The sequence below is a fragment of the Papio anubis genome, chromosome 11 (genome assembly GCF_008728515.1).
Source record: "Papio anubis isolate 15944 chromosome 11, Panubis1.0, whole genome shotgun sequence".
Taxonomy (NCBI): Eukaryota; Metazoa; Chordata; class Mammalia; order Primates; family Cercopithecidae; genus Papio; species Papio anubis.
In genome coordinates this window covers 80,086,361-80,110,897 of record NC_044986.1, presented here as the reverse complement: position 1 = coordinate 80,110,897, position 24,537 = coordinate 80,086,361, and the positions used below count along the sequence as shown (strand labels likewise).

Here is a 24,537-nt window from a genome sequence, read left to right as displayed (position 1 = left end):
ACTCTCAGAAAAATAGAAATATAAGGAAATTTTATTCATCTGATCAAAAGCATCTACAAAAAACTACAGGTAATATTATATTTTATGGTGAAAGAGTGAATGTCTCTCCCCTGAGATTGGGAACAAGGCAACAATTTATCTTTCATCGTTCTTATTCAACATAGTGCTGGATATTGCAGCCAAAAGAATAAGACAAGAAAAGCAAATAAAAGAATACAGATTGATAAGAAAAAAACTGTCCCTATTTGCAGATGACATGAGATCTACATAGAAAATCTCCAGGAATCTACAAAACTTTTCTAGAACTAATAAGTGAGTACAGCAAACTCACAAGATACAAGCTACACCTACCAAAGTAAAATGTATTTCTACATACTAGCAAAGAATGTATGAACATAAATATTAAAAGTACAATACCATATAAAATTGCTGCAAAAATGAAATACTTATACATAAATCTAACAAACATATTCATGACCTGTGGGAGAGACAGATACAAATGAAACAATCACAAAAAAAGGCACTTTACAAAGTGTGACATAGACTATGATAGACAATGAAAGTGACCAGGTTTGTCAGTCAGGAAATGCTGGTGTTGAGATGTAAGGATGAGCTGGAGAGAACTAGTGGAGGCTCCTCTATGTGTGCCCTAAGAGGTAGATATCACTATGCAAAGTTCAATAAGACACAGTGCTAGGCTCTAGAGCTCACAGTCAAGTGGATTAGAGGCGTGGGCTTATCTGGTCGTGCTGGAACCTCCCAATGCTCAAGGGGTACAAGTGTGTTGATATGCACTGCTCAATCATACTTTTTAAAAATAATTCAAGGATGCTTGTACTCAGTATGGTCCTACTTCTCCATATGTTAAAATAGTATTGCTGACTCTTTGTACTGAGGTCATTTTGCTTCCTTAGACTGGGATCTTTTGACAAAAGCTGTTCTAACTCTACCTCAGCATTTACAATTCCATATCTGGTGGTCAGAGGAGGACTGTCTGCAGGCTCAGCTAAATCAGGCTGATGGCATTCCAATTACTCAGGCTCAGCTCACAGGCTCCAGTAATTACTGACACTACCACCCAATTAGGCTTTGATGCTCTCACCAGGGAACAAGTAACAAAGGTGTGTAAGAGAGCTTGGGATAAATTATGCAGCCTGGGCCAAGCTCCTGTTTGTTTTACTACTGTTAAACAGGGTCACAGTAAATTACATCCTGATTTTATGGCTAAATTACAAGATGTTGTTGAAAATTCTGTCTTTGGTGAGCATGCTGAAGGTATTCTCCTTTGTATGTTAGCTTTTGGAAATGTGAACCGTGAGTGTAAAATGGCCATGCGTTCTGCCCAACGACAAAATTTACCTCAATTACATGTAGCATTGTTTAATTTAAACTTTCTAAATGTTCCTAAAGACAATCCTCTGACTGCAGCTGAACACCACTATACAGGAAAAAAATTCTCCCTAAATGAAGGCAAGCCAGTGTTATGGAAAAACTCCCAAACCAATACCTGGAAACCCGGAACAATTATAATGTGGGGAAGATAATATGCTTGTGTTTCACCAGTGGATCATCTCTGAGGTCTAGTACAAATGCTGCCCCTCACATCCGTGATTCTTAACACCATGATAAATCCCATTTGAACCCTCTTCCTCTTTTTGATGCCAGTCCTCCTTTATGGGACTCTGATTGGCATTATGATAATTCTTCTTGACCCAGGTATGCCCTCTACCTCTTTGGCATTCCCGGGCACCTCGGATTTCTTCTTTACAGAGGAGAACATTGGGCGTTGCCACCGCTGCTCCTCTCCCTCAGTATCAAGGTAGATTCAAACATTCTGCTTTGTTTACTTCCAACCTGGCTATTCTTATACAGAGTTGTTTTAAGCCTCCTTACATGCTGTTAGTGGGAAATGTCAAAATTTGGACGAACAATCAAACTGTCCAATGCATAAATTGTCATTTATACACTTGTGTTAACTCCCGTTTTGACTTCAAGAAAAGTGTAATGTTGGTTTGAGCTTGAGAAGGAATCTGGATACCGGTAACTTTACTCACACCTTGGGAATCTTCCCCTTCAGTACATTTAATTAATGAAGTGTTACAGTGAATTCTCAAAAGATCTAAGAGATTTGTTTTCACTTTAATCTCTGTGATCATGGGCCTAATCACAGTCACTGCACTGGCCACCACTGCTGGAGTGGCATTACACCGATCTATTCAAATGGCTCATTTTGTTAATGATTGGCAAGCCAATTCCACCCAAATGTGGAAATTCTCAACAGGGCATTGATCAAAAATTAGCTAAACAAATTAATGATTTAAGACAGTCTGTTATTTGGCTTGGAGATTGGCTAATGAGTCTCAAACATCACATGCAAATGCAGTGTGATTGGAATACTTCTGATTTCTGTATCACACCATATTCCTAAAATGAGACTGATCATTCATGGGAAATGGTCAAAGAACATTTTCTGGGTAGGGAAGATAATTTATCCTTGGACAAAACTAAAGAAACAAATTTTTGAAGCCTCTCAAGCTCATTTATCCCTTGTGCCTGGAGCTGAGGTTTTAGATCAGGTAGCAGAAAGTCTTTCTGGACTAAACCCCATGACTTGGATTATGTCTATTGGGGGCTCCACTGTAGTAAATTTTGGAATCATGTTTCTCTGTTTAATTGATTTGTTTTTAGTGTGCTGGACCAGTCAAAGAATCCTGCGTCAAAACTGAGAGAATGAACAAGCCTTTATCGCCATGGCATGTTTATATAAAAAGAAAGGGAGAGACGTTGTGGGAAGTCAGGGACCCCGAATGGAGGGACCGGCTGGAGCCACAGCAGAGGAACATAAATTGTGAAGATTTCATGGACATTTATCAGTTCCCAAATAATACTTTTAAAATGTCTTATGCCTGTCTTTAATCTCTTAATCCTGTTATCTTTGTAAGCTGAGGATATATGTCACCTCAGGACCACTGTGATAATTGTGTTAACTGTACAAATTGAGTGTAAAATGTGTGTTTGAACAATATGAAATCAGTGCACCTTGAAAAAGAACAGAATAACAATGATTTTTAGGGAACAATGGAAGACAACCATAAGGTCTGACTGCAGGGTCGGGCAAAAAGAGCTATGTTTTCCTTCTTGTAGAGAGCCTATAAGTGGACGTGCAAGTAGGAGAGATATTGCTAAATTCTTTTCCTAGCAAGGAATATTAATATTAATACCCTGGGAAAGGAAAGCATTCCTGGGGGGAGGTCTATAAATGGCTGCTCTGGGAGTATCTGTCTTATGCAGTTGAGACAAGGACTGAGATATGCCCTGGTCTCCTGCAGTATCCTCAGGCTTATGAGGGTGGGGAAAAAACTCCACCCTGGTAAATTTATGGTCAGACTGGTTCTCTGCTCTCAAACCCTGTTTTCTGTTGTTTAAGATGTTTATCAAGACAATACATGCACCACTGAACATAGACCCCTATCAGTAGTTCTACTTTTTACCTTTTGTCCTGTTCCCTCAGAAGCATGTGATCTTTGTTAGACCCTTATTAGTAGTTCTGCTTTTTTCTTTGTACCTACTCCTTGTTCTTATACCCCTCTCCTTTTTGAAATCCTTAATAAAAAACTTGCTGGTTTGAGGCTCAGGTGGACATCACAGTCCTACCGATATGTAATGTCATCCCTGGTGGCCCAGCTGTAAAATTCTTCTCTTTGTACTCTTTCTCTTTATTTCTCAGCTGGCCAACACTTATGGAAAATAGAAAGAACCTATATTGAAATTCTGGGGGCAGGTTCCCCCAATATTGAAACTATGAAACTCTGATGAGTTCAAAGAAAGTATATCATGTTCATGGATTGGAAGATTTAAAATATTAACAATATCAATTTCCTCTAAGTGATATTCAAGTTTAAAGTAATTTCTATCAAATCACAATACAATTTTTACAGATATAGAAAGAATTATTCTAAAATTTATGTAGAAAGACAATAGAACTAGATAAAAATCAACTTTGGGAGAAATTATTCCCAATTTCAATAGTTGTTATATGTAGTAATCAAGACTTTGTGTTGGCTGGGTGCAGTGGCTCATGCCTGTAATCACAGTGTGTCTGGAATTGATTCCTTCTGGTGAGTTCTTGGTCTCACTGACTTCAAGAATGAAGCTACAGACCCTCATGGTGAGTGTTACAGCTGTTAAAGGTGGTGGGTCTGGAGTTTGTTCCTTCAGATGTTCAGACGTGACAGGAGTTTCTTCCTTCTTGGGGGGTTTGTGGTCTCGCTGACTTCAAGAATGAAGCTGCAGACCTTCACAGTGAGTGTTACAGCTCTTAAAGATGGTGTATCCAGAGTTTGTTCCTTCAGATGTTCAGATATGTCTGGAGTTTCTTCCTTCCAACGGGTTCGTGGTCTTGCTGACTTCAGGAATGAAGCTGCAGACCCTCACGGTGAGTATTACAGCTCATAAAGGTAGTGTGGACCCAAAGAGCGAGCAACAGTGATTTATCGTGAAGAGCGAAAGAACAAAGCTTCCACGGCCTGGAAGGGGACCAGAGCGGGTTGCCGCTGCTGGCTTGGGTGGCCAGCTTTTACTCGCTTATTTGACTCCACCCACATCCTGCTGATTGGTCCATTTTACAGAGCACTGATTGGTCCATTTTAGAGTCTGATTGGTCCATTTTTACAGAGTGCTGATTGGTGTGTTTACAAACCTTTAGGTAGACACAGAGTGCTGATTAGTGCATTTTTACAGAGTACTGATTGGTGCATTTACAAATCTTTAGCTAGACACAGAGTGCTGATTGCTGTTTTTTTGCAGAGTGCTGATTGATGCATTTACAAACAGAAAAGTTAGCTAGACAGAAAAGTTCTCCAAGTCCCCACTTGACCCAGGAAGTCCAGCTGGCTTCACCTCTCACCAGGACTTTGGAAGGCCAAGGCAGGTGGATTACTTGAGTCCAGGAGTTTGAGACCAGCCAGGGAAACATAGTGAGACCCCCATCCCTACAAAAATTGCAAAAATCAGCTGGGAGTTGTGGCACATGCTTATGGTCCCAGCTACTTGGGAGTTGGAGGTAGGAGGATTCCTTAAACCCAGGAGGGAGAGGTTGCAGTGAGCCGAGATTGCACCACTGCACTCCAGCCTCGGTGACAGAGTGAGACCCTGACTCAAAAAAAAAAAAAAAAAAAAAAAATAGACTGTGTGCCATTGGTGGAGGTATAGATAAGTAGCTAATGGAACAGAATAGAGAACCCAGAAATATAATCACACAAATATGCCCAACTACTGATTTTTGACCAAGATTCAAAAGCAATTCAATGGAGGAAAGACAGCCTTTTTTATAAATGGTACTAGAGAAGCTGGACATCCCTTTGCAAGAAATGAAACTTGATATGTGTCTCACGTTAGAAAAAATTAATTCAAAATGGATTATGAATTTAAATGTTAAATGCAAAACTACAAATCTTTAAAAAATAGAAAATTGTCAAAATCTAGAGTAAGAAAAAGAGTTTTTTGACTTGACAGCAAAAGACACAATTTATAAAAAGAAATACTGATAAGTTAGACTTCATTAAATTTAAAAATGTTTTCTCTGTGAAATATCCTACTAAGATGATAAAAGACAAGGTACATTGTAGGATAAAAGATATGTAAACAAAATATCCAACATATCTAACAATATCTAGACTATATAAAGAACTCTCAAAGCTAAACAAAATTACAAACATACAATTAGAAAATGGTCAAATTAAATGCAGAGAAATGTCATTAAAATATACAATAGCATATGAAAAGATGCTCAACATTATTAGCCATTGGGGAAATGGCAATTAAAACCTCAATGAGATATCACTTCCCATTTATCAGAATGCCTAACAAAGTAATTAATTGAAGAAGGGACAACATTGAATGCTGACAAGAATGCAGACAAATGGATCTCCCATTCATTGCTGCTTGGAATGTGAAAAGTACAGTTACTCTGCAAAACAGTTTGTCAGTGTCTTATAAAACTAAATATGCAACTACCATATGACTCAGCAAGTGCATTCCAGGGCATTTATGCTAGAAAAAACAAAAATGTTGCTTACACAAACACCTGTACATGAATGTTTATAGCAGCTTTATTCATAATAGTTCCAAATTTGGAAACTATGTATATTTTCTTCAATAAGTGAATAGTTAAACCAACTGTGATACATCCATATCATGGAATACTACTCTGCAGTAAAAAGAAACCAAATATTGATATACACAACAGCCTGGATGAATTTCCAGATAATCATGCTGAATAATAAAGAAGACAATTCCAAAAGTTTCCATACTATATGATTATACTTATATGATATTCTTGAAATGACAAAATTATAGAGATGGAGAAGAGATTGGTGACTGCCAGGGGTTAAGCAGAGGGCAGGACTAAGAGGGAAATGGCTATGGGAATAAAAAGGGGAATGAAGGATCCTCATGTGATGAAAATGTTCCATATTTTGAATATAGATTTTAGTGTAGTGGGTGGTAGTATTGTACAGTGGTTTTCCAAGTTGTTATCACTGGGGAAATTGGTCAATGTGTACATGAGATCTCTCCATATTATTTCTCACAGCTGCATATGAATCTGTAATAGTCTCCAAATATGTTTAACTAAAAAAGACCAAGCTAGATTTTTTTTTTTTAACTCAAGGAAGTAAATCATGAAAACAAAAATTTCACAAACCTGGAATTAAGTTAGAAAAGTCATTTTGGGAAGAATTGAACCATTTTCATATTTCCCAAATCCTTTTTTAAAATTGTATTATTGTGATAAAAAATATATATTGTCAACCTAAGAAACACAGAGATTCCCTAAAGGTAATGAGTTTATTCCAGAATGTGCAGAGGATTTGCAAATCTAGGCTCTAAGGGCTATGAGGATCATAAGTATATCTAGAGGGACAAGGCAAGGGGAAGCTTTTAAAGGCAAAAGAAAAAAGTACATGTAATTTGTTTTAAAACAAAGAACACTGGGCACAGGGCCTTATTGCAGGAGTTGATGTCAGTTCATTAGTGGAGACAGTGTGTCACACAAGTATTCTTGTGCATCCAGCTAGCTGTCCTTGTGACTCATGATGCAAACTGCAGTTTATAAAGTCCTTGGCAAATGTTCTTGTTGTAGGCATACATGCGTAAGAGCCCTTTAGGGTCTTTGTAATAGATTTTTTTTCACAGTCGTGTGTATATGAGAGTTCTGCCTTCTCAACCTCCGGGCTTTATTTATTTATTTTGTTAGAGTTTGGTACAAGCTACTCCATTTCAATTCTGACACCTTGCACAGTATCATAACATTTACCATTTGAACTGTTAAATGTATAGTTCAGTGGCAGTAAGTACACATTCATATTGTTGTGCAGCCATGACCAACATCCATCTCTAGAACTTTCTCATCTTGCAAAACTGAAACTTCATACCCATTAAACAGTAACTATCCAATCCCCAAAAGATGTAATGCTTCACAAAGTTTTATGTGATCCTTTTGTAGAGGCCATGCTAATTTACTCAGTATCATTTCAATTTTAGTATATGAGCTGACAAATTGAGTACCCAAATTCCTTCCTATTGGTGGCTTTTTTTTTTCCCCCATCTGTATGTGATAGTACCTGGGTGGCAACCCGAAGACATCATCCTGGTAGCTCTATGATTTGCTTAACATGCTGTGGTTAAAAGCCAATTGTTTAATCTGATTATTTTGCCTTGAGGCAACTTTACAGATATTTTGAAGAATATGTTTGTAAGTAAGTTGATTCAATTTGGAAATATCTGTCTTCTTTCTCCATTTTTCCTGTTTGCTCTATAAGACATATGGTTGGGTAACCAGAGATGCTCATCTTTTTATCCTGAAAATTTTGTGTGCTTGTGAATTATATGGACATGGAGAAGTTTTGAGGGCAGGACAGTTCCTTCATAATGTGAGAAATCAACTATTTAGTACATCCTTCTAGAACATTTTTGTTTCTCTTTTTAAATGTATAGGATTTTAAGTCTTCTGTTTTAAAAGGTTTCTTCTATGTATAATTCTTTTCAAAGGTACCTTGAACTCTAGAAATATTTAGCAGACTATGTTCTAATTTCTCCAGTTCAGTTGGGGGATACATTTTTTAAACCTGTGCCAAAAATTTAAATAAATTTCTCAGATATTCAAATATACTGAGTGCTTAATGTTGTTTTACCTTGCCGTGAAAAGTGGTTGCATTTCCTTTTTTTTCTCTTCTGGGACATATTTTTTCAAATCAATTGGACAAATATCTAGGACTATGATTGCTGGATCATATGATAAAACTACATTAGCTTTATAAGAAACTGCCAAAATTTCTTTCAAAATGGCTATAGTATTTTGCATTCCCACAAGCAATAAACAAAAGTTTCTGTTGCTCCAGATCCTTGCCAGTATTTGGTATTTTCAGTTATGATTTTTTAAATTTTAGCCATCCTAACTGGTGTATGGTGGTATCTCATCATTTTTTTTAAAATTTGCAATTACCTAATGACAAATCGTTCTGAGAACTTTTTTCATATGCTTATTTTTCATCTGTAAATGTTCTTGGTGACATATCTGTTCAGACCTATACATTGTTGTATTGAGTTTGCTAATATTTTGCTGAGGATTTTTGTGTTTATGTTCATAAGAGATACTGGTCTATAGATTTCCTTTCTTGTAATGTCTTTATTTGGATTGGCTATTAGGGTAATGCTATGGCCCACTGAATGAATTTTTCATTTTCAGGCTTTATTCTGTCTGTAGAAATTAGTAGTTCTTTAGCTCAAATTCTTCAGTGATTAATTTTGTTTGGTGATCAGTTTTATTTATTGAAATAGTCTGTTTTGGCTATGCTAGGTCATCTGGCCTTTTATATAAATTTTCAAATTACCTGGTTTGTATTTGTAACTAATTTTCTTCATATTTTGGTAGAAATTATAGTATGCTTATATTTTAATTTGAGGAAAATTGACACCTTTACTCTGTTGAATATTCCAAAACATGAACACATTGTCTTTCCATTTATTTAGGTCATCTTTGATTTCCTTCACCAGCATTTTAAAGTGTTTAGAATGTAGATTCTCTACATTTTTGATTCAATATATACTTAAGTGTTCCTTGTTTGTAGTAATTGTAAATGGTATTGTGTTTTAAAATTTGATTTTCAATTTTTCATTACTAGTTTATAGAAATTTTCAGTTTTTTTGAATTTCTCTTATATCTTATGACCTTGTCACTTATTAGTTCTAGAAATTGTTTTTCTTTTTTTTTGGTAGATGCCTTATAATTGTCATACCATCTACAATTACAAACAATTTTATTCTTTCTTTCCAGTCATTATGATTTATTTCTTTGCCTTGCTTTATTACACTGGCTAAGACTGAAACATACTGTTAAATATGTGTGGTAACAGTGAACAACTTTGCTTTATTTCTAATCTTTGGAGTAAAACATTTAGTATATCAATATTAAGTATGATGTTAATTGTAGGCTTTTCATGAATGCTTTTTATCAGGTTGAGGAAGTTTTTTTTTATTTCTAATTTCTGAGAGTTTTATTATCAATTTATTTTTGTAAAATATTTTCACTGTATCAATTGATATCTTGCAATATTTTTCTTTAAAAAATTAATGTGATAAATTATATTGATAAATTTTTATATATTGAACCAAATTTTCATCCTCGGGGAGAAAAAAATCTATTGGTTGTGGCATACATTCTTTTTATATGTTCTGGATTGGATTTGCTAATATTTTCTTGGGAATATATGCATCTTTATTCATGAAGGACATTAGTCTTTAAAAAACATCTTTAATTTTTGTATCAGGTGTTGGCTTTATAAAGTGAATCCAGGCAGGGATCCTTGATCTCATCTCACTGCTGCCTGAGACACAGACATGGCTTCTGTTCATAAGTCCCTATTAAATCTTTCTTTCTAAGAAACTGTATTTGTCAGTCTTTTTTCTTTGACTTCTCAGCTTCCTCAGACTTTGGGATAGTGTATTAGTCTATTTTCAAACTGCTGTAAAGAACTTTCCAAGACTGAGTAATTTATAAAGAAAAGAGGTATAGTTGATTCACAGTTCCGCATGGTTGGGGAGACCTCAGGAAACTTACACTTATGGTGGAAGCGGAAGCAGGCCTCTCTTACGTGGCAGCAGACAAGAGAGAGTGTGTAGAGCAGGAATTGTCAAATGCTTATAAAACCATCAGATCTCATGAGAACTCACTCACTATCATGAGAAAAACATGGGAGAAACCACCCCCATGATCCAATCACCTCTCACTAGGTCCCTCTCTCAACAAGTGGGGATTATGGGGATTACAATTTGAGATGTGATTTGGGTGGGGACGTAGAGCCAAATCGTATCAGGTAGGTTTGCATAGAACTGCCCACTGTGAAACTTGTGGAAAGGCAGGCCAGGAGCTGAGAGACCAAGAAATGGGCAAAGGGAAAGAATCAACCATGGAAGAAGTCCATGGGGAACATCCCAGGTGGCAGCCATTTCTATTTGGAATAGTGTGGCTCTACTTTTTAGATGCTTCTGCATGAGTATAGGGATGCCTTGCAAACACCAGCATGTTTAGAGAAATTGTTAATTGTGAGCCATCTATCACCCTGCGGTAAGGAATGGTGATGAGCAGCCACTGCAGTGGATGGCCACTTCTGTGGACTGCCTATTTGGCAACAGAAGCCCAGCTGGCAGAAGCAAAGTAAAATGGCTTCAGTAGGAATTACAATTGGAAAAAGTTTCTCTTTAAAGAGCTTGATAGTAAAAAGTTGACTTAGTTAAAACTAATATCTGGGCTGTATATATATATCTATGTATTGTTTTAAGGCCTCTGTTCTCTCTAAAACTTCTCAGTCAACTGAATCCTGACTGTGCCTCTATTTCCTTCTGCCTGTCCCTCCTTCCTCTTGCCATCCTCAATGCCACATGAGGGAACAACGAAAGAAAGAATTATGACAGCCTGGGATCCCTTGGGGAAAATGGAAAAGGCCCCAGATTTCTCTTTTGGGGAGAAACCTGTTTTTCTTCATGGTACCCCCAAAGTTGTAAGTGGACAGATAAAATTCTGCTCACTTTTGTATTGAATTCTCTTTGGCTTTTGGGGGAGTACCATAGATTGATTGACACTGGGAGAGGATTTGATGTTGATGTGTGTTTGATGGTTGGTAACGTGATGGTGGGCAAGAGCTACAGTGTTGGAGGTGACTAAGGGCAGTTATTTGGAGGAGATGGTCATTGCTACAGGGGGCTGCTAAATTCTTTGTATGTCTGGATAAGAAAAGCGTGGGTTAGACCCTAAAAACTGCATGCTTTCCTTAAAGAACTCTATCCTAAAATCAGTAATCTAACTAAGAAACAAGCTAAGTTGAAAAGACCACCTATCAAACTAAATCAGTTTTGAAACTCTTTGTAAAAGTAGTTTACATATTTAAAAGAAATCTCAATTTTTAAAGGCTTACCTGTCTCTGCACTTAAACCACTAGGAACTTTCTGGGGAAGAGAATGGCTTAAAGTTTACATAACAAACCCTACTTTTGTTTAGATCTAAGTTTTGTGTCTTTGAGATGTAAATTTCCTACCTAGTTCCCCCTGAGTCCTGTCTTTGGAGATGCAAATTTAAAGTTACTTCCCTAACAATTGTTTAGGGCATAAAACAGCTATTTAAGAGATTGACAGTCTAAAGTTGGGTTGAAACTTTGAAAACTGGGAAATAAAAACCTTATAAACATAAGATCTGCTTCTTTCTACATGTCTGTTATGTTAATATATGTCCTACGCAAGTATATTTCACTATAAAATGCACAAACAAGCTCTAATCAATTGGCTTAAAGAGAAATTAAGCACAGAAATCAAATATTTTATTAGAAAGATTAAAAGTTAGCTCAATTGCATGTTAGTTCACATGCTTTAATAATCTTTGGTAAATAAAACTAATTTCAAAATTCTCTTCAATAATTTAAAATCTGAAAGTCATGCTATGGTAAATTAAGTACTTCTAGAGTTTTTACTAGAAATTTGGGTTACTAAGAGTTAGACTAGTAGTTAATACATGTAATCAAAACTGCTCAATATAGGAGAAACTATTCTACATACAGAGTGTTTATATAAAGAAAAATATATGATTTTGAGAAAGAAGTTTATGAAAACACTAAGATGAGGTTTTGCTTAAAGTAAAAGTAATTTTGTCTAGTTGAGAGGCTATTTGTAGGTTGTTTCAAATGAAGAAAAAAATGATACAGATAAAACTAAATGGATAGAAAAAAGAAAAGATAAAAGGGCGGAAATGAGAAAGCTTTGATTCCTGGGTGACTGCATGGTCATCCACGGTACAGAGCTGTAGCTGTGCTGCATCACGTTCACAAAAGGTGAAAGTTACCAGTGGAATTTAGAGATGGGTCAAATGCCTGGGGATTTGGTTCAATGGATGCATAAAAAGAAGCAAACTAAGATGCAAAAAGCAAAATATTCAATCCCTTGGTTAGTATTATCTATAATTGCTAAAATGAAAGAAAGAAAGTGCTGGGTTGAGTTTTGAGACTACACTAAGCTTGGGTGTAGGTCTATCTGAGCTCAGATTGCTAGCCTCAAAGCTACCTACGAAGGGAAAAAAGTTATGCCAGGGACAAAATAAAATGACTCTGAGTCCTGTGGTTACCAAAAAGGTAATCAGTGGTGAGGTGGTTGGGGCGGGGGTGAGGGAGTCAAAACTAAGTAACTATTAAAACGAGAAAGTAAAATGTAAAAAAAAAAAAAAAGTTTCATTTTGTGGATTGATATCAGCTTCCTGAGAAACCTTTACTAAAGTGGATCATGGGAGTAACTACTTTGGGATCAGTGTGTTTGATTTTGAATGCTGTAGAGCAGAAGAGCATTGAACAGGTGCAGATGATTAGTGATGTTGAACATTTTTTCATATACATATTGTCTATTTGTATGTCTTTTTTTTTTTTTTTGAGAATCTATGTCCAGATACTTAGCCCACTTTTAAACTGAATTATTGTTATTATATTTCTTTTAAGTTTTTTGAGTTCCTTGAATATTCTGGATATTAGTTCCTTGTAAGATGAATAGTTTGCAAATATATTTTTTTCATTGAACAGGTTGTCTCTTCGCTGTGTTGATTGTTTCCTTTGCAGTGCAAAAGCTTTTTAGTTCAATATAGTCCTATTTGTCAATTTTTGTTTTTCTTTTTGGCTTGTGCTTTTGGGATCTTAACCACAAAATCTTTGCCTAGACTAATGTCCTGGAGTTTTTCCCCTGTGTTTTCTTCTAGAAGATTTAGAGTTTTGAGTCTTACATTTAAGTCTTTAATTCATTTTGAATTGATTTTTATATACAGTAAAATATAGAGTTCTAGTTTCATTCTTCATATGGATATCCAGTTTCCCAACACCATTTATTAAAGAGGGTATCTTTTTCTCAATGCATGTTCTTGGTGCCTTTATCAAAAATCAGTGGGCTAAAATATGTAAATCTATTTCTGGGTTCTCAATTCTGTTCTGTTGGTTTATATGCCTATTTTTATATCAATATCATACTGTTTTGATTACTATAGCTTTGTCATATGTTTTGAAATCAGATAGTGTGATGCCTCAAGATTTGTTTGTTTTGCTCAAGATGTCTTTGGCTATTTGGGCACATTTTGCTTCCACATGATTTTTAAAACTTTTTTTCTATTTTTGTGAAATATGCTTTGATATTTCATAAAGATTGCATTGAATCTGTAGGTTGCTTTGGGTAATATGGTTATTTTAGCAAGATTAAGTCTTCTAATTTGAGAGCATAGAATGTCTTTCCATTTGTTTGTGTCCTTTTCAGGTGATATCATCAGTGTTGCCATTTTCCTTATATAAGTCTTTCACTTCCTTAGATAAATATATTCCTAAGTATTTTATTTTATTTTATTTCATTTGTAACCATTGAAAATGATATAGTCTTCTTGATTTCTTTTTCAGTGAGTTCATTCTCAGTTTAGAGTAATAGTAAGTTTTGTATGTTGATTTTGTATCCTGAGACGTTACTGAATTGATGAGATCTAAGACATTTTGGTAGAGACTTTAGTTTAGTTTTTTTTTTTTTTTTAATATAAGAACATGTGTTCTGAAAAAAGGAATAATTTGACTTTCTTTTTCCAGTTTTGATGACTTTTATTTCTTTCCATTGCCAAGTAGCTCTGGTTAGAACTTCCAGTACTATGTTTAACAGCAGTGGTGAAAGAGGGCATCCTTGTCTTATTTCAGTTCTTAAAGAATAGGCTTTCAGCTTTTCTCCATTCAGTATGATGTAGCTGTGTGTTTGTCATAAACACATTTTATTATTTTGAGGTATGTTCTTTCTATGCCTACATTATTGTAAGCTTTTTTCGTAGAAGATGTTGAATTTTATAGAATTCTTTTTCTGAATCTATTGAGATGATCAGATGGCTTTGTTCTTCATATTTTGATGTGAATGGCTCACATTTATTGATTTGCATATGCTGAACCATCCTTACATTACTGGCATAAATCCCATTTGATCATGGTGTATTCTTTTTGATATGCTTTTGGATTTGGTTTGGTTGTATTTTGTTAAAGATTCTTGTGTTTACATTTATTAGAAATATTAGCCTGTAGTTTTCTTTTTTATTGTGTCCTTGTATGGTTTTCATATTAATGCAACTCTGCCCTCATAGAATAAGTTAGAGAGAATTCCCTCCTCTTTAATTTTTTGGAATAGTTTTAGGAGAGTTGCTTTTATTGTTTGTAAGTCTAGTAGAGTTTGGCAGTAAAATCATAACATTCTGGGCTTTTCCTAGTTGGGAGACTTTTGAATACAGATTCAATCTTGATACCTGTTATTGGTCTGTTCATGTTTTCTATTTTTTCCTGATTCAAGATTGGTAGGTTTATATGTCCATTAGTTTATTTACTTTCCCAGTGTTTTCCAGTTTATTTCTGTATACTTGTTTGCAGTACTCTCTGGTGATCTTTTGCATTTCTGTGCTATCAGTTGTCATGTTACCTCTTTGTTTCTGATTTTGTTTATTTGGTTATATTATCTTTTTTGCTCGGTCAATGTAGCTATCAGTTTATAAATTTAGTTTATCTTTCAAAAAACCAACTTTTTATTTCATTCATTCTTTGTATGGTTCTTCTTTGTTCTTTATTATTTTTTTCCTTCCACTCATTTTGGGCTTGCTTTGTTCTTGCGTTTCCAGTTAATTGAGGTACATTTTAGCTTGATTATTCAAAACCATTAAAATTTTTTGATTTAGGCATTTATTACTACAAACTTCTCTTTAGCACTACTTTTGTTGTATTACATAGGTTTTGGTATTTTTTGTAAATTTTTATTTGTTTTAATAAGTTTTTTTAAATTTTCTTTTATTCTATTTGTATCTTTACAGGTGAAGTTAGTCTCTTGTAGGCAGCATGTAGTTGAGACATTTTTTTTCAATACATTCAGCTATTTTATACCTTTAAATGGAAAAATAATCCATTTTATTAAAGATTATTACTGATATGTAAGAAGTTATTCCTGTCATTTTGTTAATTTTTTTCTGGTTGTTTTGTGCATGCCTTCTTCCTTTATTTCTTTCCTGTTATTTATCATTGTTATTTGGTGGTAGTGCTAACTTTGAGTTCTTTCTCTTATTCATTTTTGTGTTTGCTTTATCAATATGTTTTGTTCCTTTGTGTTTTCATAATGGTAGATACTGTCCTTTTGCTTCAATGTGTAGAATTCCCTTAAGAATTTTTTGCAGGGCTAGTCTACTGGTGATGCATTCCCTTAGTTTTTACTTGCCTGGAAAAGGTTTTACTTCTTCTTCATTTATAAAGTATAATTTGCTGGCTATAGTATTTTTGGCTTAGTTTTTTTTTTAATTTTTTTAATTTTTTATTTTTTTAGTACTTTGAATATATCATTCCATTCTCTTCTGGGCTGTAGAATTTCTACTGAAAACCAGTTTGAAGTCTGATGGGAATTCCTTGCATGTGACTAGACAATTTTTTCTTGCTGTTTTTAGAATTATCTCTTTGTCTTTGTGTATTAGGCCTTTCTTGCTTTGCTATAAAAAATATCTGAGACTAGGTAATTTACTAGAAAAGAGGTTTAATGGGTTCACAATTCTGCAGGCTATTCAGAAATCATAACACTGGTCCCTGCTTCTGGGGGGGCCATCAAGAAGCTTTTACTCATGGCAGAATATGAAATGGGAGCACGTATATAATGTGGAAGAAGCAGAAGGAAGTAGTAGGGGTGGAGATGTCACATATATATATATTTTTCTTTGAGACAGACTCTTACTCTGTTGCCCAGGCAGAATACAGTGGTGTGATCTAGGCTCACTGCAACCTTTGCCTCCCAGGTTCAAGCAATTCTAGTGGCTCAGCCTCCTGAGTAGCTGGGATTACAGGTATGTGCCACCCTGCCTGGTTAATTCTTGTATTTTTAATAGACATGGGGTTTCACCATGTTGGCCAGGCTGGTCTTGAACTCCTGACCTCAGGTCATCCATCTACCTTGGCCTCCCAAAATGCTAGGATTGCAGTCATGAGCCACCATGCCCGGCCAGATTTCACATACTTTTAAGTGATTAGATCTTACTGGAATTCAGAGCAAGAGCTCACTTATCACCAATGCTATGACAAAAACCAAGGAATCTTCCCCCATGATGTAAACATCTCCATCCAGGTCCTACTTACAACACCGGGGATTACATCTCAACATGAGATTTGGGCAGGGACAAATATCCAAACTATATCATTGTGCCCCTAGCCTCTCCTAAATCTCATGTCCTTTTTACATTGCAAAATACAGTTACCTTTTCTCAGTAGTCCCCCCAAAGTCTTGCCTCATTCTAGCATTAACTCAAAAGTTCAAAGCCCAAAGTCTCATCTGAAACAAGGAAAATTCCTTCTGCCTATGAACCTGTGAATTCAAAGGCAAGTTATTTACTTCCAGGATTTAATGGTGGTATAGGCACTGGGCAAATATTCCTATCCCCAAAGGGAGATATTGGCCAAAAGAAAGGGGATACAGGTCCCATGTAAATCCACAATTCATCAAGGAAGTCATTAAACTTCAAAGCTCCAAAATAATCTCTTTTTACTCCATGTCCCACATCCAGGGCATACAGGTTCAAGGGGTGAGCTCTCAAGGCCTCAAGAATCTCCACCTGTGTGGCTTTGCAGGGTTCAGCCCCAAAGGCTTCTCTCACAAGTTGTTGAATGACTGGCTTTTCCAGGTGCAGGGTGCAAGCGGCCAGTGAATCTACCATTCTCGGGTCTGGAGGGCAGTGGCCCCTGCTATGGTTTGGCTGTGTCCCAATTCAAATCTCATCTTGGATTGTAGCTCCCATAATTTCCATGTGCTGTGGGAGGCAGTTGGTGGGAGATAATTGAATCATAGGGGTGGTTTTTCTCCATACTGTTCTTGTGGTAGTAAATAAGTCTCATAAGATTTGATGGTTTTATAAAGAAGAATTTTTCTGCACAAGCTCTCTTCTTTTCTTGTCTACTGCCATGTGAGACATGTCTTTCACCTTCCATCATGATCATGAGGCCTCCCCAGCCATGTAGAACTGAGTCCATTAAACTTCTTTCTTTTGTAAATTGCTCAGTTTCAGGTATGTCTTCATCAGCAGCATAAAATAGAACTAATACAGCCCCATTCTTACAGCTCCACTAGGCAGTGATCCAGTGGGGATTCTGTGTGGGGGCTCCAGGACCACATTTCCCCTTGTCGCTGCCCTAGTAGAGGTTCTCTGTGAGGGCTTATCCCTGTCAGCAGGCTCCTGCCTCAGCACCCACATTTTTCCATACATTCTTTGAAGTCTCGGCAGAGGGGATAATATGGTTGGCTCAATGTGCCCACCCAAATATCGCAATGAATTATATTAATCCCCACATGTCAAGGGTAGGACAGGGTGGAAGTAATTGGATCATGGGAGTGGTTTTCCCATGCTATTCTCATGACAATGAGTAAGTCTCACAATAGCTAATGATTTTATAAGAATCTGGCATTTCCCCTGCTAGCACTCATTCTCTCTCCTGCCACCCTGTGAAGAGGTGCCTTCTGCCATGTTTGTAAGTTTCCTGAGGTCTCCACAGCACTGCAGAAAACGGAGTCAAAAAAAATCTTTTTACTTTGTAAATTACTCAGTCTTTGGTATTTCTTCATAGCAGTGTGAAAATGGGCCAATGCAATAAGTTGGTTCCAGGAGTGGGGTGTTGCTATAAAGACACCCAAAAATGTGGAAGTGACTTTGGAACTGGGTAACAGGAAGAGATTGGAAGTTTAGAGGTTCGGAAGAAGCACAGAAAAATGTGGAAAAGTTTAGAACTTCCTAGAGATTTGGAGGGCTCAGAAGTCAGGGAGATATGGGAAAGTTTGGAACTTCTAAAGACTTGCTGAATTGCTTTGATCAAAATTCTGGTGGTGATATGGACAATGAAGTCAAGGTTGAGATGGTCTCAGATGGAGATGAGGAACTTCTTGGGAACTGGAGCAATGGTGACTCTTGCTATGCTTTAGCAGAGAGACTGGCAGCACTTTGCCCCTGCCCTAGAGATCTGTGGAACTTTGAACTTGAGAGAAACCATCTAGGGCAACTGGCAGAAGAAATTTCTAAGTGGCAGTGTTCAAGAGAAAGCAGAGAATAAAAGTTTGGAAAATTTGTAACCTGACAATGCAAAAGAAAATAAAAACCCATTTTCTGAAGAGAAGTTCAAGCCTGCTGCAGAAATTGGCATAAGTAACCAGGAGCTGAATATTAATCACCAAAACAATGGGGAAATATCTCCAGGGCATGTCAGAGACATTCTCATCAGTACCTTTCATCAAAGACCCAGAGGCCTAGGAAGGAAAAATGCTTTCATGGACTGGGCCCAGGACCCCCCTGCTCTGTGCAGCTTTAGGACATGGTGCCCTGTGTCCCAGCTGTCTCAGTCCCAACCATGGCTAAAAGGCGCCAATGTGCACCTCAGGCTTTTACTTTAGAGGATGTAAGCACCAAACCTTCACGACTTACATTAGGTGTTGGGTTTGTGGGTGCACAGGTGTCAAGAATTGAGGTTTTGAGGCCTCCGCTTAGATTTCAGAGGATTTATGGAAATGCATACATTTCTAATGCATACAAATCTAATCTAAATGATTAGATTTCAGAGGATGTAAGGAAATGCGTGTTCAGGCAGAAGTTTTCTCCAGAGGCAGAGCTCTCATGGAGAATCTCTGTTAGGGCAGTACAGAAGGGAAATGTGGGGTTTGAGCCCTGCCACACAATCCCCACTGAGGCACTGCCTAGTGGAGCTCTGAGAAGAGGCCACTGTCCTCCAGACTCCAGAATGGTGGATCCACCAGGAGCTTCCACTGTGTGCCTAGAAAAGTCACAAATGCTCAAAGTCAACCCATGAAAGCAGCCAGGAAGGGGGCTGTACCCTGTAAAGACACAGGGGCAGAGCTGCCCAAGGCTATGGTATCCCCCCTTTTGCATCAGCAAGACCTGGATGTGAGACATGGTGTCAAAAGAGATCATTTTGGAACTTTTAGGTTTAGTGACTTCTCTTTTGGATTTCAGACTTGCATAGGGCCTGCAGCCCCCTTTTTTGGGTCAATTTCTTCCATTTGGAATGGTTGTATTTACCGAATGCCTATATCCTCATTATACCTAGGAAGTAACTAACTTGCTTTTGGTTTTACAGTCTCATAGGCAGAAGGGACTTGCTTTGTCTTAGTTGAGACTTTGGACTTGAACATTTGGGTTAATGCTGGAATGAATTAGGACTTCAGGGGACTGTGGAAATGGCACAATTGTGTTTAAAACTATGAGTACATGAGATTTGGGAAGGACCAGGGGTGGAATAGTATGCTTTAACTCTCTGTCCCCACACAAATCTCACCTTGAAATGTAAAAATCTTCATGTGTCAAGTGTGAGACCAGGCGGAAGTACTTGTATCATGGGGGCAATTTCCTCCTATGCTGTTCTCATGATAATGAGTGAGTCTCACAAGATCTGATGGTTTTACAAGCATCTGTTATTTCCTCTGATGGCACTCATTCTCTTTCCTGCTATCCTGTGAAGGGGTGACCTGCAGGCCCCACATCACATATAAGGCACCCATGGCTTGGGGCTTGAACCCTCTGAAGCCATGGCCTGAACTATACCTTGGCCCCTTTTAGTCACGGCTGGAGCTGAAGTAGCTGGGACGCTGGGCACCATGCCATGAGGCTGCGCAGAGCAGGAAGGCCTTGGGCCCAGCCCGCAATATCATTTTTTTTTCCTCCTAGGCCCTCAGGCCTCTGATGTGAGAGGCTGCTGTTAAGGTCTCTGACAGGACTTAAGACATTTTCCTTATTGTCCTGGTGATTAATATTTGCCTTTTTGTTACTTATGCAAATTTCTGCAGCAGGTTTGAATTACTTCTTAGATTTTTTTTTTTTTTCTTTTAGGAGACAGAGTCTCACTCTGTTGTCCAGGCTGGAATGCAGTGGCACAATCTAGACTCACTGCAACCTCTGCTTCCTGGGTTCAAGAAATTCTCCTGCCTCAGCCTCCCAAGTAGCTGGGACTACAGGTGCACACTGCCATGTCTGGCTAATATTTTTGTATTTTAGTAGAGATGGGGTTTCACCATGTTGCCCAGGCATGGTGGCTTATGCGTGTAATCCTAGCATTTTGAGATGCTGAGGTAGGTGGATTGACTGAGCTCAGGAGTTTTTTTTCTTTTCTATCACATCACCAGGCTGGAAATTTTTCCAACATTTATGCCCTGCTTCCTCTTGAATGCTTTGCCACTTAGAAATTTCTTCTGCAAGATACTCTAAATCATCTTTCTCAAGTTCAAAGTTCCACAAATCTCTAGGGCCAGTGCAAAATGCTGGCAGTCTCTTTGCTAAGGCATAGCAAGAGTCACTATTGCTCCAGTTCCCAAGAAATTTCTCCTTTCCATCTGAGACCACATCAGCCTGCACTTCATTATATTACTATCAGCATTTTGGTCAAAGCCATTCCACAAGTCTCTAGGAAGTTCCAAACTTTCCCACATCTTCCTGTCTTCTGAGCCCTCCAAATTTCTAGGAAGCTCCAAACTTTTCCACATATTTCTGTGCTTCTCTGAGCCCTCCAAACTGTTCCCACCTCTCCTTGTTACCCAGTTTCAAAGTCACTTCCACATTTTTGGATACCTTTATAGCAACACCCCATTCCTGGTACCAATTTACTGTATTAGTTCATTCTCATTGTGTTGTAAGGACATAGCCAAGACCAGGTAATTTATAAAGGAAAGAGGTTTATTTGACTCACATTCCCGCAGTGCTGGGAAGGCCTTGGGAAACTTACAATTATGGCAGAAGGGGAAGCAAACACATCTTTCCTCACGAGGCAGCAGTAGAGAGGAGAATGATAACTGAACAAAAGGGGAAGCCCCTTATTAAACCATCAGATCTCGTGAGAATTCACTACTATGAGAATAGCATGAGAGTAACAGCAGTTATGATTTTATTACCTCCTGCTGTGTCCCTCCCACCACATGTGGGGACTATGAAAACTACAATTCAAGAAGAAATTTGGGCAGGGACACAGGCAAACCATATCAGGAAGTATGTTCAAGCTGTAGTGGGGAGAGGGGTTGTTACAGGCCAAGAAGGCCTGTCCTTAGGTTTTCCACTTCTATGCATGGACACATGCTATGGTGAGCAATGTGGGGTGATTCCTGTGCAACTTGTTTGGATTACAGTGTCAGTGACAGTAGCAGGCAAGGAGAGCCTGTCTTCAGTGAGCTTGCAAGTGTGCTGCAGCTCTGCTGTTGGGGGAGGCAGAGTCACTTTCAGTGGCAACAGCCTTAGTTGTTTTTAGGATCAAACACACTTTGGCCCTCTGTGGTGGCTGCACTGACTGTGTAGGTGGTCGTCAAGGAGAATCTGTCTTCCAGGCATGCATAAGTTCACAGTAACCCTACTGCTGAGAGGATGGGTAGGTTACTGTCAGTCACAGCTGCCACAGGCAGGTGGCTTTAAAGCTCTCTGAGCAAATGCCTTGGTTCATTTTGTCATAGGAGAAGCCTCCTGAGGAAACTGCACTGCCTGTTCCCCAAGGTACAGAATGCTGTGTGGGCTATAGTGTTGGAGACCATTCCCCATTGCAACTCTGTTGCACCACTGAAGCTCTTGGGGTAGACATGGGGAGATGTCAGTGGGGCTCCAGGATTGTGGATATGCATGGGTTGTTGAGCCCCAGGACAGGATGAAGTCTGATGGAGTCTGGGTTTTCAAAATGGTGCTGTGCTGTGGCTACTTGGGTCTCAGGGGCTGTGAGGCCAGCATGAGCTCTCTCTTTAGAGCAATGTTGTCATGCAAACCCCACGCAGATCGTTAGTCTCAGAATTCTTGATGATTGACGGGCTCTCCTATGGCTGGAATTCCAAGATTGTGGTGGGAATCTGGACCACTGTGGATCTCTCACTTACCTTTTCCTTCCACTAGGGAGCATCTCTAGGCTACCAGCTGATCTTGCTGGCTGATGATTTGTTTTCATCTCCTTTTGTGACTCAGGTGTTTTCTTTCACTTCTCTGTAGAATTTTAGTGTTGTCTTTTAGATGCTCCATTCAAAGGGTGATCATCTAGTTGCTATTTTGGTTCTTCTTTGTGAAGGACATGAGTGCCAAATGCCTTTAGTCATCAAGCTTGAGGCCCCCTCCTTTTGCTTCTTAGATGGTGACTTAGATTCTTACTTTGAGACCTTTCTTCCTTTCTAATAGAGACACTTAATATGTTAGATTTCCTTTTAAGCAATGCTATAGCCACATCCTACATATTTTGATATTATATTTTTAATCAGTTAAGTATATTTATTTCCCCTAAGATTTTATTTTTGACTCATAGATTATGTAGAAATGTGTTTAATTTCCAAGTGTTTTGATAGTTTTATCTTTCCCTTTTTTATTTCTAGTTTGAATTCACTATTGTCAGAGGACAAACTTCATCAGGTTTATATTCCTTTCCGTTTTCAAATTTTTATTATTTTCTTTTCACTCTTCTGTTCAGTGATAGATTCTTTCACATTTTTTAAGGTGTGTTTTATAACCTAAAGATATGGCCTATTTTAGTTAACATCTCATGTATGCATGAAAAGAATGTGTGTTCTGTTGTTGTTAGGTCTTCTATTAATGTCAATTACATTCTATTGATTGATGATGTTATGCAGTTCTCTATTACAACTGATTTTTCGTTTAGTGGTTCTTTCAATTACTGAGAGAGTAGTTGAAGTCTTCAGTTATAATTGTGGAAATTGTGGATCTGTTTTCTTGGTTTAGTTTTGTTTGTGTTGGCTTCATGTGTTTTGCAGCTCTGTTGTTTTATATATACAGAATAAATATGTCTTCTAGATGATTTGACTGTTTTATTATTTTGTAATATGCCCCTTTGATAATTTTCTTTTCTTAAAACCTATTTTGTCTGATTTTAGTATAAGTGCTTTTGTTTTCTTTTGATTAGTGTTTTCATGGTATATATATTTTTAATTCTTTTGTCTCTGGTCTACCTATATCATTATAGTTTAAATAAGTTTCCTATGGACAAAGAGTAGTTAGGTCACTTAAAAAAATCAATTCTGTTCTGTAAATCTGTCTTTTTATTAGTATATTTAGATTGTACACATATAGTGTATTTATTTTTGTGTTTGGATTTAAATATGTCCCATTGTTATATGTTCTAGTGTTTCTTTGGAAAAAGCAAGTAATATCTGTATTTGAGTTCATTTGTACTAGTTCTCTTTTTCTGAAGGCATAGACTATTTTGGATGCCAAATTCATGTGTTGGTGTGTCAGACCAGCATTTATGCTTAGGCTGAACCCATTTCTTTGCACTTAGTGTCTTATTTACAGAAGCTTCAGGACATCTGGAGCTGAAAGTAGTCCAATAATCTAAACTGCTTCATTGCTAGCTAACTCTCATAAACTTATGCCCCTATATTGTCCCTGGCCTTACCAAATTCTCTTTTCCATTTCTTTGCAAGATTGTTGAAGTATTTAAAATTTGGGGCTTTATTTTAGTATTTTATCAGTTAATTACTAGGTATTACATAAAACACATATTGCCTCATTTAATCCTCCTAATGATTATGTAAAATATATATCAGTACCTCTGTTTTATAAGTGAGGAAACAGCTAAGAAGACTGTAAAGTTATTTGCCTCCCATAGTGAAGCATATTTTAGAATTTAAAGAAATTTAGAGATGATATATTCTGTCAAGCAAGAGGCATCAGAGGGTTGGAAACCATAAAAATTGAACATTTTAGAGGGATCCAACATTGGTCATTTGTCTTTAACAGAAAGAGGGCTAGAGAAGTGAGATTTTCCGTTTTCAAATAAGCTGCTGATACACCTAGAATGCATGTATCTGTCAGTCGTCTCCCCCTATATCTACATTTTCCAGCTTATTTTAATAAAATAATGTAACAGAACTTCTAGCTAGGTACAAAGAATGCCAAATATTTTATTGGCTTATTGAAAACTGTTCTGATATCTATAACTGACAAAAGATTGG

The 24,537-nt window shown here is 37.4% G+C and overlaps 1 non-coding gene across 1 annotated transcript; it reads right to left on the bottom strand.

The window, feature by feature from the left end:
- Positions 1 to 7,459: 7,459 nt before the first annotated feature.
- On the bottom strand, positions 7,460 to 7,566 carry LOC116269563. The gene has a single exon (XR_004177188.1). It is a non-coding gene; the product is annotated as a U6 spliceosomal RNA (small nuclear RNA).
- Between the last annotated feature and the right edge of the window lie 16,971 nt (positions 7,567 to 24,537).